This window comes from Hermetia illucens, chromosome 1, assembly GCF_905115235.1.
Source record: "Hermetia illucens chromosome 1, iHerIll2.2.curated.20191125, whole genome shotgun sequence".
Classification (NCBI taxonomy): domain Eukaryota; kingdom Metazoa; phylum Arthropoda; class Insecta; order Diptera; family Stratiomyidae; genus Hermetia; species Hermetia illucens.
Genome location: NC_051849.1, coordinates 211,668,712 through 211,687,740, shown reverse-complemented (window position 1 = coordinate 211,687,740; position 19,029 = coordinate 211,668,712). Strand labels below are relative to the sequence as shown.

The window sequence follows — 19,029 nt, the reverse complement described above, 5'->3', positions numbered from 1 at the left end:
CCCTAAGGCGAAGGCTATTTAGGAATAGATACTCTCCGCAACCCTCTGCTCTCCGTGACGAAATTCTTTCCCTTGACAGGTCAACCGTCTACACCAACCACCTCCACAAACGTCTCTCCAACATAGAACTGAACCCTGATACCTTCAGGGAACTCAGAAAAACTTGTCCTCGCCTAGGCAAGTCCACCCAACAAACCACCATTCTCCCACAAAATATCTCAACTCCCGAAAAGGTGAACATTCTAGCCGACCACTTCCTTCAAGCGCACCACTGCACCCTCCACATTCGTGATCAACACGTCGAAAGAGTTGTGAGCGAAACCATAGAACAACTCCAATCCGCACCAACTTTTCACCAGCCCAGTCCCAACCTAAACTTTTTGGCTCAACCCCTTATACATCCCGATCAACATGATGATGTTTCTCCCATCCACTTTGTCAGCCCCAGTTCAGTGGAAGCTGTAATCGCTGCCTCCAAGAATAAAAAATCAGTGGGTCTCGACAAAATCCCGTCCATAGTTTTAAAAAAGTGCACCTCCAGCATTTCCACCAAACTTTCCTCAATCATTAACCACTGCCTCCTCAACGCTCACTTCTCTACCGACTGGAAAAATGCTCGCATAGTCCTCATCCCGAAAAAAAAACCTTAATCCACTTAATCCTGATAGCTACAGGCCTATCTCCATCCTTTCTTCCTCCACCAAAATTTTCTAGTGGGTCATCAAATCCCTCATAGACGACCACTGTACGTCCAACAACACTCTACCCGAGTTCCAATTCGCCAACTGAACGAAACACTCAGTTGAGCATGCTCTGCCCTCAAGACTGATATCCTCCTAGGTATCAATCGGAGGACACCCACCATAGCCTGTCTCCTCGACCTAAGGAAAGCTTTCCACTCCGTATGGCAATACGGACTCACGTACAAGCTTTCCGAAATCCTAAATTTCCATCCGCACCTCTGTAAACTAATTCTTAGCTTTCTAGATGGGCGGAAATCATTAGTCAACATCCAGCAGCACCTTTCCTCGTCCTATGCTTGCCCTGCTGGCATTCTTCAGGGTTCAGTCCTGTCTGCAACCCTTTTCTGTTCACCGCGGACATCCCCAAACCAGCTCCACACCCGTGCCCCATCCGCATCCAAAAATACGCGGATGACCTAATCCTGTATCCTATATACGGCCACCAAAGACATCTCCCGTGGTGAAGCGCGTCTGAATGCTTATTTAGACTAACTTTACCACTATTTCACCCGTTGGAAACTCTCCTTAAATCCCAACAAGTGTCTTCCATGGAAACATGAGAATGACACCGAAAATGTGGAGTGACATTAGATCTATGTCACTTACAATCCACGATGAGCCCATTCCTACCGTTAAAGAAGTCACTTACCTCGGAGTGACAATGAATTCCCGCCTCTCCCACGTCCCTCATATAGCGAAGGCTCTAGGCCGTGCAACTGATGCCTTCAGATCCTTGTACCCTATCCTTAAATACAATATCCCGACTTCAAAAAAAGTTAAGCTGTTTTGTTATAAGCAGCTTATCCGTCCACTCCTCATTTTCGGCTTTATTTTCTGGTCTGATTACTCCCCATCCCAAATGAGGCAACTCCGCCTCAAGGAGCGCAGAATCTTCCGCCACTGCGCAAACATCTTTAAGAACGAAGACCGCTCCAAGTGCATTTCCAACCAGATCCTCTACGAGTCATGCCAAATCCCACGTATCGATGCCTTCCTTGCCCGTCATGCCCTCAACTTTCTGGTCAAGTGTCAATCCCATCCCAATCCTCTTGTCTCCAAACCCATGCAAATCAAGATCGTTGAAGATAACCTTCTTCGGACTCATCTGTTCCCCTAGATCCTCTTATCCCTTCAGTCCCAGAACCGTCTTTTCGATCCCCAAGGTAGAGTAGTCTTCTACACAGACAATTTCTCCGACTCCCAATTTTTTAAACTGGGCAGACCCCACAACCCTCAAAATCCTTTCCACAATCCCCAATAACATCCCTCTCAAGGAAACCTCGGTCTACTCCACCCACGTCCTGGCTACATCCCAGGCGGATTATGAATGAATCCGCTAAAAACATACTAAAAGAAGGTAATCACCCCTTCTTTACGTGCACCCCATCCCACCTCAAACTCATCAACCCAGTCCTACGTGGAGTAGATTTCATGTACTCCCCTGAGGAAATCCGCAAAGAACTCCATCGCCTCGGCATCCCCGAAGCCATCGGCGCCCGTCAATATGAAACCAGCTATTCCCGGCGAAACGCAAAACCGCTCCACCTATTCCTAGTTACGTTCTCACCAAAATTTCCACAATCCACCCTCACGAAAATTAGAGCGATGTTTCACTGCATCGTTAAATTTGAGGCAGTTCAACTACATGAGATTAGTCAATGCCGGAACTGCCAGCGCATTGGGCATGCAGCGTCCAACTGCAACTTACCTTACCGTTGTGTTAAATGCAACATCCCACATGGCCCACGACAATGCCCAAAGAAACAGGATGAAAACCCATCCTGCATTAACTGCGGAGCCAACACGGATCCGGCGAGTTATCGCCAGACACAACCATTTCTCCCCACAAAACCGAACCCCATCCCGCCAACCAAAGCCTTCTCAGATTCCCCCTTAACATAACCCTACATCCCTACCATTCTCATACGCAGCAATGGCTAGAAACGCCTCGCGCACGGTACCCACATTTGACCTCGACTCCGAGATCCTCTCGCTGTTCAACACCTCCACCGCCTGGTGTTGTACATACCTAACTATACCCCCTTCCGCTCCGACCGTATTGACCGCCAAGGCAGAAGCACAGCCATGTTAGTAGCTAATCCTCTGGACGCCCAACGAGTCTACTTTCCACCCACTATTGCTCCATCCATTGAATTAACCATCGTCTCCATCACCACACCTTCTTCCATCATATTCCCAGGTAGCCTCTACTGCCCCGACTAAACCCTTAATCCCGCTGACATCTCCAACCTAGCGCAACATTTCAAAGCCCTCCCAATTAGCCAACACAAACGTTTCTCCCTTGTACTAGCGGGCGATCTAAACGCCAAGTATAATTCCTGGTATAACACCACTATAAACGCCAATGGGAATAAGTTAACCGACTGGTACACGCAGCACTCCCACTCTCTACAGCTCACCCTCCTCCCTACCAACCCCGCTACCATAGGTAAAATATCTACTTCTTCATCGATTTCTTCCTGGAAAGCAACCACCTTCTCGTCCACCCCAGCTCTCCTACCTCCCCCCAAGACCTTCCCATCATCCCAGGCTTGAGCGACCATGACGGAGTGGTTCTTCATTTCAACATCACCGATCGCCTTCCCAAATCCCTACCTAAATTCCTTCCCAACTACGCTGCAACCAAATTGGCAATGCCTTAACTACAACCTAGCCGACAAACTGCCGACTATCTGCCTCCCGTCTAATCTGTCACCTACCGAAATTGACTCCACCGTGCAAAAGTTCACAGAAATCACACAAAAAATCTGCAACGAAACCATCCCTCCCAGACTACTAAACTACCAGGGCCTGATCACCCTTCCACCCCACGTTCTTGACCTTATCAAGCAAAAAACCACCCTATGACGCCAACTCCACCGACACAGATAGTTTCCCGAAATCACGAATTAACTCCCTAACGCACCTCATCCAATCCCATATCCAGACACTATACACTGATCACTACGCCGTGAAGCATCCGAGTATCTCACTTGATCAGCAAACGTGCAACAAACTCCGTGGTACTTGTCTCCGCCTAACGAGACCAAGCAAAGCCAGCATCCTCCCCTACAATACCTCCCCCAAAGCCCACGCCGACCTGATTGTTGGTAGCTTTCTGCCCGCCCATCACACCACCCGACATTTGTACGACCCACCCACAGAAACTGCGGTGCGCCAACACATCCACAACCTTACTACCACGCCATTCATCTGCACCCAATTCCCGATCCCACCACCCCAACCTACAACACCTCGCTGCTTACCGATACAAGCCGTCACACCTCATACAGTAGAATCCATCATCCTTTCCCGAAATAATAAAACATTAACCAGCCAGCTGACCACATCCCTATTATCATCCTAAAAAAAATGCGCAAAAACGCTAAGCCCTTTCCTCTCTCAACTCGTCAACATATGCCTCCTATCAGCACACTTTCCCACTTCATGGAAAGAATCTCACAACATCGCCATCCTAAAAAAGGAACCATCTTCAGCTTCCCTGGGCAGCTACCGTCCCATCTCCCTCCTCAACGTGACATCGAAGTTTGCCAACAGGCGTGGCCACGGCACCTCACACGTCCTCCTAGTTCTCAAAACTTACATCCTCTCCCAGTTAAACAACAACGTCCCCACCACCGCTTGCCTCCTCGATATCCAGAAAACCTTCGGACGCTGTCTGGAACGAAGGCCTCACCTACAAACTTTCCCACACATTCAAATTCCACCCGCAACTATGCAGACTTATTCTGAATTACCTTTCCGATCGCCAATCCCTAGTCCGCATCCATGATACCCTATCCAACCCATACAGTCCTCCTGCAGGCATCCCCCAAGGCTCAGCGAGAGATTTTGAAAGAACGTAAACATAACTGTTGGAAGTATACGTTTCCAGGTTTCACGAACTTAAACACACAGGTTTTTCCGCATTTCTGGTACTTTGCCGATATTAAGTTTCGTGAAACGGCAGTTAAGGCCATCGACTCCTGACATTAACGGATCAGCCTTCGCAGTATGACCAGCCCTCGCTCAGCCTGTCACCGAGCCATAAGAGTAGTTTAGAGGGCGGTAGGAAAAATCGACCAAGGGTAAAAAGAGCGTGCCTATGAGGAAACCCGCAAAACCCTTAAGCTCACCATCCAACGAAGCAAGAGGGAATGCTTTAAAGAGCTTTGTCCGGAAGCGGACGTAAACCCGTGGGAAGCGCCTATAGAATCGTAATGGGCCGATTCAGAGGCCGATCATCTTCGCAGATCACGAGCTTTTCACTCTTGTTAAAAATTATGCAGAGGTTATTCCCCCAGCAAGAGGAGGACACTGACAGCTTCCAGCGACCTCTGAATGTGATGGCAATACCGCCAGTCACCAGTGACGAGATGCTGAAGATTTGTAGTAGGAGATAACAAAGCTCTGGGTCTGGATGGCGTGCCGAATAGGGCCCTTGAGCTTGCCGTGAAATCCAGACCGGATATGTTCGCTGAGTTGTTCGAAGCGTGCATGTCCGAGGGGATATTTCCTGTACCGTCGAAGCGTTACTACTGCCTAACACTGGCAAACTTTCAGGTGAACCAACATCCTACAGACCTATTTGTCTTTTGGATGCTGTGCTGACGCTGGCTTGGCCGAAGATGCAATCCACGGAAAGGGTAGTACTAGCAAATATTACGTGGTGGTGACCCTGGACGTAAGAAATGCATTCAAATCGGCCAATTGGAATACGGGAGTCTCTGGCGAAGTTTGGTATTCCAGCTTATCTTGTAGCTATTATCGACGGCTATTTACAAGAATGGAGGCTTTGGTATGATACTGATGACGAACCGCAGGAGTACTTTGTCTCCGCGGGTGTCCCACAGGGCTCCGTACTGGACCCACTGCTGTGGAATATCATGTACAACGATGTACTTAATCCTCACTGGCTGTAGTCGCAAACCATCTCGAAGATGCTGAGTTATACTCATGCGAAGCGATCAGTGCTGTTAAGGGTCGGCTAGAGTGTTCTGGTCTGAGGCGAAGTAAAATACGGAAGCGGACCTCATCGCCAAGTGAGAAATTGAGAATCATATCATCACTTCTAAGCCTGCCGTCAAATACTTGGGAGTGATCATAGACGAGAAGCTCAGCTATAAGCAACACGTGCAGCATGCTTATGACAAAGCATCCACCGCAAGTATAGCCCTGCCAAGAATGATGCTGCACGTAGGAAGGCCACGGCATGCTACCATGGCGGAATGTCTTTAATTGAAATTAATTGGTCAAGACTTAATTAACCAAGCTCTTGATCGGTATACGATGGATCAGCCCCTTGATGGGCATTTGGTGAACCAGCCTGTTGGTGGACATTCGTTGGTCCAGCCTATTGATGTACATTTGATGGAGCAGCTGGGTATTCGATGGACCACCCTCTTGATCAGCTTGATCCTCGTACGGCCGATCAGTGACAAAAGCCGGCATGAAATCATTTTCCGAAAAAATGTCACGAATAAATGGCCAAAAGCCACTTGATCTGAATCTAACGACGATATTCATGCTGGAAGCACCCTTAAACAATGGGTCAGCGAACAGTTCAGCTATTAGGTCGATAGTAATAGGAACACCAGAGTGGTTCAACATCCACGAAAAGGAGACATCTCTACAGGTAGGGATTAGAATGCAGCAAAGGAACACTGGCTTCTAGGAAAGAGGCGTGAAGTGAATGCTTGAAAAGGAAGCACGTTGGGAGACTATTGTCTTTTCTATTCGACAACTCAATACACAGCTTGGTCTCAGTCGAAATTGACTGTTTTCCATAGTTTCACTATTAGTGAATCCAATGAATGACGAGCCTTACGTTGAGTATCATTCTTACAGTATAAAAAAAATTACATTTCCGCTTGGAAACTTGAATCTAATCTTCGATAGCCACACATCCTTGCCCATTTGGGTCAAGTTCCCGGCCCATCGCAGTGTGATTTTCAACAGATATCCTTAAAAGATTTCGTCGCTGGCTTGCACATAAACTATTTTCGGTAGTTCTTTTTTGTTGCGTGGACTACTGGATTTGAAAGCCGATTTCCCTCATGCCTTTATAAATTACTCTATCCCATCAGGGCCGAATTTTTTCCATCCAAGTCATACCCCATTGAGGACAGTGGAGCCCATGGTGTTTTACGTAGGCACCTGTCGTGAGACTTAATCCTACGGTCCTCTTCAAACACGGATTGATTTTGTGACCACAATCAGAGCCCCGCTGAGACAAGCAACAACGGTACTAGTCTATACCAAGTGCATGGTTTAGCATTCATACTGGTAGATGCAAGAATTACCTAAATCTCTACCGAACTATGAAGTACGGCACCCGTGTTGATACGCAACACCACGCCGAGCCCCGAAGGTCTCTTCTCGCTTGAGTATAACCACAACCACCATGAAACTCCCACTAGGGAGGCCAACCGCAAATAACCGAGCTGTCCTCACATACAACAGGAGTTCACCCGAAGTATGTGAGTCCAGGGGTTTTCCCGGTTCCCATGGTACCAGTATACCCCTGGTAAGGTTTCGTGACCAATTTGCCACTTTAGATGAGTCCCCGTGCAGACTCGGGTCTGATCGCCCTGATTAGGCCTTTGGAGCATTCGCCTACTGAATCACGGCCGGCAAACCAAAGTGATTACAGCGTCTCCCGGTGCCACCACTATGGAGGTTCTCCTCGGCCACTTGGTTTTGGTTTGGCCGATAGGGTTGCCGCCCCATCTTCCTCGCCGCCACCTCTGAGCACCACCCCATTGAGGACAATAACACTGTCTAGCCTCCATAATTACAAATGTTTATGGTCCTCAACTTATTTCAAGTATGGGAGAACATTTCTGAATGCCTCTGGCCTCATTCATAATGAGATACACAACATCCACCATATGTATCCATTACATCCCTTTCTGCAAGTATCCACTTTCAAACCTCCAAGGAACAATCACTGTGAAGTCAATTAAATCTTTCCAAATGATCCTTAAAAATTATTTGCATGAAATTAGCTGAATGCATGCGTCAACTTGAACTCATTTTCCCCGTTCATAGCATCCACCGTTTTTTACATCCCTGGTTAAGGCAAGTAGGTCTAATTAAATGTATGAGGGTGCATTGAAAATGAAACCATACTGGCTTCTCCCTGTTTTCCTTATTCGCGCCACCCTTCATATGAGACAAGTGGGAAATTAACACAACAATCTTCTTTTAGAAAGGACATAACATTGGAAGACTCCTGGGAATGGAAGGCTAAAGCATTTTTCTATTTGATGATTTAATCGCTGTGCCTAGAACCTTGGCAACGGCATCCACTCCTCGCAATCGTTATGTCTCTCCAGGGGGTGAATTGGTCTCCTTGACAATGTGACATACCACATTTCATTCTATTTGCGGTAGCAGTTTAATACGAAAAGTGCTTTTAATTTAATATTTCTGGTCGACCTCTTTCGTTTTAAACGATAAGATGACTACGTTGAGCATTTTATGGTTCGCTGACCCGATATTCATTATATTGAAGCATAGTAGACAAGGCTTATTTCTAAATGAAGAAATTGTAAACGTCAAAAACGGTATAATTCTGAATTAAATCAAAAAGTTTGAAGAACTTAGATAAGTGAATCTAAATTTTTCCGTCGATCCAAGCATTTATGATATCTTCCTCGTAGAAAGGAAGTCCAATTTTTCTGCCTTTTTTACATTGCAGTCAAAGTTTGATGGCAATTCTTGGTCCACCAAAATCTCTTCTGCATGTTTTGGTTCAAACAACCCATCCAAGTGGCCAGCTGTACCTGTGATCTTCAAATCTTTAAAGGTTCCTATTGGCCCAACAAAAATTAGCTCCGACTTTGTATGCATTGGTTCGCCCTTTTGTCCCAACCAACTCTTTGATCTAAATGGCCTGTCTCCACCCTCAAATTCTGTTACACGAGACAACCCCGCCCAGGTGGTAAATCGTGGTAATTGATTTTAGCAGGCGATTTAAACGTCAAATGCACCTACAAGGTGGACAACTATACCAATATACATATCCAACTCCAGGTAATATTTTACATTTTAACTCGGGGCTATCTACGCTCTATGTAAGAGACAGCATTTTTCGCATTTCCTTAGAGGCACCAAAATCATCTTCATTCAGAACCCAAAGACCTGCGTATTCCTTGAATTCTTTCCTGGCATCAGTAATCAGTGGTTATGGTCAACCACCATCATGGACATCCAACTCCTGGATCGAATGATTTGCTCATCAGACTAACAGAACAAGGTTTCTGGAATGACTATACCTCAATCCTTAAAAGGATCTTGACCCTAGATACCAACCACAAAGTCTCCCATTAGGCGCGCCTCTTATGAACATGCACATGCACAGGCTATGTAGGTTGAAAATAAACCACCCACCCACAATAACGACATTAAAAATTCACTATAGGAAGGATACCTACAAATATAAACCAAACATGGAGGAGAAATAAATTTTTAATGGTACAAAGTATCAGAAACCCAGGTTCTGCGGCTTTTGAGAGTACGTAGGTAGTTTCCTGGCAGTTGATAGCCAGCAGTAGCTCAGTAGTGAGAGACTCGGCTACTATACCATCTAATAGAAACTTCAAAGAAAAAAAGGATAATAAGGAGGAAGCATAATTTTCATCTCGGGGAGGAAAATTCACATCGGATCCTTTTTAAAAAGACTTCCAAGCTTAGCAAGTCACCAACGAAAATGATCACGAAAATTGATAATTTTTCAATAACGACCTTAACAGTTGCAAAAATTGAAAAAAACTAAGACTAAGGTAAAGTAAACAAAAAGAGGAAAAAAAAACAAAATGCGGATACATAATTATTTTCTAGAAAGGTGATAGGTCCTACGTTGATATCCTTCAGAAGATGAAAGTGTATTCCAAATTGACGAAGTGTCTCAGCCTTCTCAAACGAACACAAAAACAATCTGATGAATCCAGCATAAAGTCACTCGACACTTTTTGTGATCAAAGGTAAAAAGTGTTCGGAGAGCAGGCTCATGTGAAAGCCCAACAACTCGGGAAACCGGAAGCTGGACGTTTCAGGTATGAAAGGTTTCGGAAAGTACTAAAAGAGACCTTTCATTTAATACCCCACATGACTATATTTGATGAAAAAAAATGTACAACCCCCTTTACATGTATGGGGACCCCCCTTAAATTCAACGTAGAATGATGTAGCTCGCTGTATGCGTGAGCGTTCCCAGTTCCCACCTTTCCACCAAATTTGGTGTTAATCGCTGTACTCCTTGCCGAGCAATGGATGTAACAGACAGGCAGACAGACTGACAAAACGGTAGGCAGACAGTAAACCGATTTTAATAAGGTTTTGTCTAGAACAAACAAAAAACCTGAAGATAACAATTGATTGTCGTGATCTAGATGAAATTACTTCGCGGGAAGATACCTGTGTTGCGCTAAAAGAACGAGAAAAGATGGAGAAAAATATGGAGGACTACAGAGCGTGGGTTTGTCCGCGGAAACCGCGGGCAGGATAAAAATAGGTTGACTTGTGTGCCAACTCAGAGAGCTAGTATCCCTACAGAGCTGCTTCTAATGCCTTGATTTTGGTCATTTTGCGCAGCATGCGTCAGTGAACATGACATATCGAAAGGTGCAAGTATGGACAAGAAGAATATTTCATCAAAGACTGATGAGATCCGTAGTGCATATTGTGCAAAGGAAAAGACCATGTGAACGACCAGTACGTTGCAAGTCCTGGCCGCTGTTCGACATATTGGAGGCAGCTGAGGCGCACGGCTAAATAAGATTAATGCACATCAAACTTTATTCCAGTAAAAAGTGCGTCAGGAAACGCCGCGGTATACACATGTGGAAGACAAGCCGTAGGAAGGAAGGAAGGAAACAACGCATTTTCAGAACCCGTTTTTTTACGGGCAAAAATCTATGATGTACATATCTTTAGCTCCTCCTAATGCCACAATATTACAATATGGGGAAATGCTAAACACCAAGGGTCAAATCCCACTTGCAGCATTTGCGGAACTAGCCAAAGTATGGTTTGCAACCACCGTTCAAATCGACCTAACATACTGTAGTAGCTTATAGGCGAGAACGATGGTCTGGAGGGTGAGTGAGCACAACATTCATAGTGACCACCAAGCCATCTTTTTCAACATTGAAAACGGCCGACATCCGAAGGTGCACTGAAAACAAGGATAGGCGGTTAATCCACTGAGGCTTTTGTGGAGGAAACATCTTCCTTAAGAGAACAGCGATGGAAAAAGTGGTTTGACTCTGCTAACATGTAAATGACACATGTCAAACTACAATTCCGAGACGACGTTTGTACCACAACAGAGGTAAGGCATCGTCTGACGAGTTGCTTCTGCCCTGGTAATAATTTGTAAAGCCGTCTTAGCTTAGTTATTTAAGCTTGGGTGCTAAGTCCAAAACGAGGGATCCGTGGACTAAAGAAGAGCGAGTAGATTGCTTCCCATTTGGTCTGGTATGACATCAAGTGGATGCAGACTTAGGATCTGTCAATCCTTAAACAAAATGCTGGTGAAACCCGGAAATCTCAACGTTGAAATTACCTCGTCTGCAAACGAAGTGACGTTGTCAAAGGACACTGGCAAGTCGAAACATCAGAAGCTGGAGGAAAAACACCGTGATTTTCGAAATAGCCTTAAAATGGCCATAGAGAAAAGCAAACGGAATTGTTGTGTCTTGAAACTGCAAACTCGCGTGGTGTTGCCTACAAAATTGTAATGTAAAAAATACGTAAAAAAACATTTCAAATTACGCGCCCGTGGCTTTTGTGCCAAATAATTAATCGATCTCCGCTGGTTCTGAGGAGGAACTACGTGAGGTATGTAGACATATTGGGGATAACAAGGCAGAACAAAGAAAGGATTCCGATTAAAACCACGCCCGAATGGTTCAGAAGTCTATTTGAATCATACATGATGGAAGGGGCGTTCCCTGTCGACCGAAACGAAAAACCACTTGGGAGTATCCTCTTTATATCGTCATAACGGTCTTCTAGACATTATGGGGGAAATGTTAGAGAGGGTGGTATACAACAGGCTTCTTCCATTCATCGAGTAGTGATAATGCCAAATTTCAGGAGTCCCTTTAATTCGGTCAACATCGACTGAACTGGGTGCCCTTAGTTACCTACAGTGCCGGAGAAAAAAAAAACATTTTAAAGGACTTTTTTATTAAAAAACGAAAGTATCTTTATATTATATATTATGCTTATATCAGCAGCATTTTTCACGTAGCATTTTCCACGTAGAATAGAACTTGGAAAGAAAATTTTGGTTTTTTCTATTTACGTCAATTTTTGAGTCCAAAAAGGCGCTCAAAATAATTTTCCCAGTTTATCGTTCAGTTCTGGAGAGAACAATGTTGTTAGAGAACAATTGTCTAGGGAGCTGAAGCACCTTATTGTTAAGGCGGTACGAAAGGGCACCAAAGAGAGTAGTTACTAAGCATTTCGACGTCTTGCAATTTGACTCCGTGACACGAAATCCGCGGAAAGAAAGAAGAGGATAGTGGACTTTCGAGGAAATCTACTGAGGCCCAGGATCGGATCCATTAAGTTCAACTACATTTTGGAAAACCTTAGGATGTCAAATACCAAGTCACGACAAACAAAGATGATGGTGGATCCATGTTGATATGGTCTTGTTTTCTCATGACACGGTTAGCCAGTTATTTAAGGTCGAGAATGCACTGACTGCAGCCAAATGCTGTAATTTATTGTCGAGATTTATTCTAACTCATTCTCTTGGCAAACTGGTCAACAACTAATTTTTGTTTGGTACGACAATCCACGTTTTTTCGGGCACTGTAGCTCAGTTAATTGAGAGTTACTTCCCGGAAAGGCTTCTCTGGTAAGAGATGGATGGCGAGCCGAAGGAATACATTATGATGACGGGTATTCCCCAAGGTCCCAATAAGGACCCCTGCTATGGACTATCATGTATGATAGAATCATTGAACCTGGCAAAGTAGATTAGTTTCGCGGATGAGCTGGCGGTAGTGAACCAACTGGACCTGGAGACGAAAAGACAGGGGCGGCCCAATCGCAGGGAAAACAATACTGTCAAAATCCAGATTAGTAATCACAAAATAGTCCAAAATCGACCATTGTCGAAGTGAGTTTCAAGAGACATGGGGATCATTGTCACACTGAGCTTTAAGTGTGATTCAGACTACGCGGGAGAGAACGTAGGAAAGCCTAATGCAGCTCTAGCAAAAATGATGCCGATATTAGGCATGGGTCGAACACGTACGATTACGTGAACCAGAGCAGTACCAGTTGGGCATGCCGGCCAATCGCGCTAAGAGTCTGCAGCGCGTGTGGGACAGCATGAGGTGAAGCTACTAGTGTTATCACAGGAATGATATTGATTTTCTAGTAAACGATGCGTACTTTTTTTATGAGGGAGGCATGCCGAACCTACCCAAAGTGACTCCGGGCTTCTGAAACGCAATTAGGAAAGATCTATACGGTAGATACCAACAATGGTGTGGTATATTTAGAAATGGGCCGAGGGAAGAGACGAAGAATTGAGTTACCACCTCACACCTGGAACCATGGTGATTACAGAAAAAATTCTAGGTTGTTGGGTATGACAACGAAGCGATAGCTGTCACACCCGAGAACCTAGAGTTCCGGGACCCGAAAAACCTCAGATATCGGGGAAATCATCCCTCTCTTCCCCCATTCCTACTTAGCAACTTAAAATTAAAAATTCACGGAAAAACGACGAAAACTGAACTTCCTGGGGAAAGAGATTGATGGAGGCAAAGGCCGGATACAAGCTGTAGTCCAAAAAAAGAAGTCCCATCTGTATACCAGGGCGGTCCGATAAGTAGTTAGCCTGCAAAAGCAAAACGATTTTTTTTATAAAAGTGGTGATTTATTTCTCAACATAGTTTCCTCTTAGCTCCATACACTTGACCCATCGATGCTCCAACTTCTTTAACCCATCTGAAAAATATGTTTTCTCCAGATCTGCAAAATGGGCCTCGGTAGCAACGATGACGTCTTCATTCCACTCAAATTTCTGCCCAGCGAGTACCTTTTTAAAGTCTTGAAACAAAAATAATTGCAATGGCCAAATTTCAAGAATATGGTGGATGAGGGTTCGTAGCTCAATTCGACCAATGTCATAGTGGAAGAGCATCTTTATCTCCGCCAAATGGGGCTTTTTTTCTGTAAGTCGGCGTCAAATTGGCTAGATAATTCGGCAAATTAGAGCTCTGTGACCCTTTTGCCCTTCTACAATTTGCCGATTCAGATCACACCTTGTGAATCCTAGAAAACGGTGGCCTTCTTTGGAGCACATTCACCGGGTGAAGCCCACTGTTTTCACTGTTCCTTAGTCTTTGGTGAACTAGGTGAGCCATGTTTCATAGACGGTCATGAAACGACGCAGAAACTTACTTCGGATTGTGCTTAAACATGCACAAAATTTCATGCGGGGTATGATTGACCCACCTTCAATCGGCGATCTGTCAATACCCTGACCCTGGATTTCTGCCACGTTATCCTCCGTGGTAGCTGTTTTCGGGACACCTGGGTATAGCTCATCAAAAACCAACGTGTGACAACGTAGCAGCTCGTTAAACCAAGTTCGATTTGGCTGGAATTTTGACAGTGGGCGCCTACGAGAGTGTACTAGACGATAGTGAATTTCTCTTTCGATAGTGGCGCCAAAGGGCGGTAAAGCTAAGTGCTTATCGGATCGCCCTCGTATCTAAAAATGTTCGCGCTCATTGGCCCTTTCAAAATCTGCAGTCTCCGTATAACTCAATTTCTACTATACTTGGTTCAAGGGAAGTTTTTCTATGGCACATATAGATACTAATCGATCCTTCCAATCCAATCAAAATATTGTTCATTCACCACAAATTTCTGGGTTTATCAACAGCCAAAATATTATTGGAAGACTCAAACATATGAAGACATATCTAAACTTAATTGAACACACACAGCAATTCAATTTCTCCATTGTTATTTCATTGAGATTAATTCGAATCTAATTATATGAAACCCACACGTATCACCATGAAAATAGAATAGATAATTGAATATGAATGAGCCAGGAATGGTGGGTAGAATGGCCTGATTTGATTGTCCGAAATCAGATTGGCTTTTATCATCAGTTCGCATATGATAACATCTTATCAAGGACTGTTTGGAAACAACATTGCAGCTGTGGACATAGAGCCATTCACGAATTTGCAAACATGCTATTGGAGCTTCAACATGTCAGAAGCAATGAAATGACTAAGAATCTTTCACAAGAAAAGCTGTGAATAACTTGACCATAAATTAGCGTAATATGTAAATTGTTTATATGAGTTGTCTTCAGCGAAAACAGATTTTATAGCAAAATCACGTCCAAGGCGAGACTTCTGTGATTAGCGTTGTTGGCTGATCATCGTAAGACAACATCCGTATTTTAGCGCTAATCTGCGTAATCCGCCGTTTATTGCACATATGGCTGGGCTGCAGCTAGGACAAAAGTCACTGTTCCCGCTACAAACAAAAAAGTAAACATTATTCCGAAGTTAATATAACAAATAAAGTTGACTGGTACGACAGTGAGTCACCTCAATAGGTTCATTCATAGTGTGCTGATGAGACTACTTGGGTTGATTAGCACTTTCTTAAGAAATATAAACAGCAAACCTGAATGACCGCTTTTCATTGGTGGCATGATTGATTGAATGTTGACTCCGCGTTGTTTATTATTCCATTTCCTATTAACAACGTGCAGAATGGGAAAAAAAGTTGTTGATAAGGATGAAAGTGGCTTGTGCAGTTATCAGTTGCAAGTACACTCGTCCAAGTCAATTCTTATCTAGTCAATTTGCTGTGCATCGCTTTACACTGTATCTTACATTCAACTGATTGCTGGAATATAAATTCTTTTTGAATAGCAAGGAATTCTGTATTCCCACCCTCAGTCACCAACTTCCAGCACATAAACTGAAAACGTATCATCCTGGTCCCCAAATCTAAATTTCAACCCCTCCTACTGCTATCCAGCAGTGCAGTTCCCAATGACACCATCCACTAAACAGTTCGCCAATACACTGAAGCCATTCAGCAAGTATGTTACCAACTGATCCCATCCCGTCCCGCAAACTACGCCAATCTCATTGCCCTCCCTGATGATATGCTAAACGATATCAAATACAAAAAGACCCTCAGGCGGAGCCTATTTAGAAATAGATACTCTCCGCAATCCTCTCACCTACTTTTCGAAATTCATGAACTGAACAGGTTCATCCGCCAAAGAGTCCTGACCCTCTTCACTAAATATCTCCACAACCACCTATCCAACACTGAACTGAACCCTGCCCGCTTTCAGACAAATCAGTCCAACAAAACGCGATCCTACCCCAAAATATTTCTCCCCCCCCCCCCCACAGGAAAGGTAAACATCCACGCAGACCGCTTCTTTCAGGCACATCATTGCACCCTCCACTTCCGTGCCAACGAGGTAAGCGGAAAAATCTCCCAACTTCTTTCCCTCCCTTCCTTCCACATTTCTCAGCTTACCCAAAATCCCTTCAGTCAAACACTCGCCGTCCCAAGCCAGCGTGAAAGTACCTTCCGCCTGAACTGGACAGGTCCATCCGCAAAAGAGTCCTCACCCTCTTCACTAAATATCTCCACAACCAACACTGAACTGAACCCCGGTAGGAAGACATGCCCGCGTTCACGCAAATCAGTCCAACAAAACGCGATCCTACCCCAAAATACTCCTCCCCCCACCGAAAAGGTAAACGTCCACGTAGATCACTCACTTAAAGCACATCACTGCACCCTCCACTTCCGTGACAACGAGGTAACCGGAAAAATCTCCCAACTTCTTCCCCTTCCGTCTTTCCACATCTCCCAGTCTACACAAAAATCCCTTCAGTCAAACACTTGTCGATCCAAGGCAACGTGAAAGTACCTTCCCCATCCACTTTGTCAGTCCAGACTTCGTCACGGCGTCCATCGGCACCTCGAAAAATTAAAAATCGGTTAGACTTGACAAAATCCCCTCAATTGTCCTAACGAAATGCGCTCCTAGCATTGCTCCCATCATATCCTCTATGATCAACAACTGCCTAATCAATGTCCACTTCCCAACAGATTGAAAGAGTGCTCGGACAGTTCTCATCCCAAAAAAGAACCAGGATCCTCTAAATCTCGATAGCTACAGGCCTATTTCGATCCTATCATCCTCCGCCAAGATCTTCGAGCGGATCATAAAAGCAATCATTGACGACCACTGTGACTCCAATCACACACTTCCCAACTTTCAATTCGCCAACCAACCCAAACACTCGGTTGAGCATGCACCCCTCGTGCTCAAACCAGACGTTCTTCTGGGCCTCAAACGGAAAAGGCCGACCATAGCCATATTGCAATAGGGACTCGTTTATTTATTTATTTAATGAAGACAAACAAAACCAAATTCCTTATTACATATTGTCCTCAGAGGGAGGAGCAAGTAAATGGCTTACTTTACGCTTAAAACTAGACAAGGAGACAAAATAAAAGGACCAAGCTGCAGGGCCTTGTAGGACCGGCATATTCTCAGGATCGGAGAGTGAAAGTAAATCTCGAGCTCCGCGAAGGGTACTTCAAAAATGTCCGCACTACGTGTGTTATTAGAGGGGGTGCGGAAAGTAATATCCGAGTTGGCAGAGCAATCCATCAGCCAATTGCAGAGCTTGAAAAGAGTACACACAACAAGGTAGATACGGCGTTGCTGCAGAGAGGGGAGATTGAGGGTGCGGAGTCGTGACAGATAGTCAACCCGTGGAAGGTTCTTTTAGAAAAGAGGTTCCGGGTGAATTTGCATTGTACAACTTCAAAAGCGCGACAGTCACGGATGCGTAAGGGGGACCAGACTACACAGCAATATTCAAGGATGTTTCTGACAAGGGAGTTGAAGAGTGTTAAGGAGGGCTGAATTCAGGTAAAGTCAAAGGAGGAACGTGGGATAAAACCAGATAATTTTGAAGCTCTATTGATGATGTCAATGAAGTGGGAATCTAAATGAAGTTTGTCGACGAATATTATACTCAGGCTCAGAGCTTGATCACACGTTGAGTTTCTTAATATATGTACCCAGTTAAAAGACGCTAAAGCTGAGTTCAGACCGTCAAAATTGGCTTTGTAGAAGTTGAACTTAGTAGATTTACACGCAGTTTTGGAGTTTAAAAGAGAGTTCCCCTTCAAATTCATGCGTGGGGTGGTGAGCGTCAGTTTTGACATACGGGGAAGGAAAGAACACAACAGAAAAGTGCTTGCCTGACGACAAGGACCCGGTACCGATAGGAGCGGGACCATGTAATAGAGTAACAGCTGTTGGAGTTTCGTGGATATCTCAAAACGAGAATACTTAATAAGAGAATGGTCACAGGCGGATAGTCGCGGGTCAAGCCAGCTTGCAATGTAGAACGCCCATCCAAGACTAAAAGTTTCCCCATGACTGTCTCACTGAGAGATCGGTATTCGTCATCCAGCCAAAGGTTTGCCTTGTAGGTAGTTCCTGGCTGATCCGACGAATACAAGGATGCCCATTTGGGGTGACCAGCCCCTCACTGGCTTTAAAGTATAAAGCACATCAGGGAAAGTCTCGCTCAATCAGGAGCATTCTCATTTCATTTTTTCATACTAGTCCTCTTCTTCTCACCTTTGTTTCTGATCTGATAGATCGGTATTTGTCATCTGACGAATACAAGGATGCCAACTTGGAACGACCTGCCCCTCACTGACTTTGGAGTACCAAGTACATCAGGGAAGGTCTACCTCAATCAGGAGCATTCTCATTTCACACTCTCACGCTATTCCTTTCTTCTTTCTTACCTCTGTTTGATCTTGAATTAAGAGATCGGAGGACATCGAGCTGCCTTAAGTGAAATGTAACTGCACCTCCATATTGGACGCTCAAGGAAATAAAGAGAGGTGGCGCTCGGGGAGGTTAGAAAGGAGGCGATCGAGAGTGCGGCCCAAGAAGTTTTTGGTGCTATTACAATTCAGGGAAAAGCAAGTGTTCATAAAGGAAGAAAGTAGAAAGGAAGAATGGGAGAGATTGTTGGAAGGAATTGGAAGGCGAGGCTGATTAGGCCAGTGGAACATGGAGAGGTTAAAATCTCCGCAAAGGAAGAAAGGGAGGGAGGGGAATCTGGCAGTAAGTAGTTCAGATAAACTGTCAAAAAATTCTTCATACAGGGCAAGCACAGAAGACGTATACACAAGATACAATGAACTGGAGGAAGTTGGG

At 44.7% G+C, this 19,029-nt stretch overlaps 1 protein-coding gene across 1 annotated transcript in view; it reads right to left on the bottom strand.

The window, feature by feature from the left end:
• LOC119659852 (EF-hand domain-containing protein D2 homolog) overlaps positions 1-19,029 on the bottom strand; it is a 112,181-nt gene that overhangs the window by 27,192 nt on the left and 65,960 nt on the right. The gene's annotated exons all lie outside the window — the stretch shown is intronic.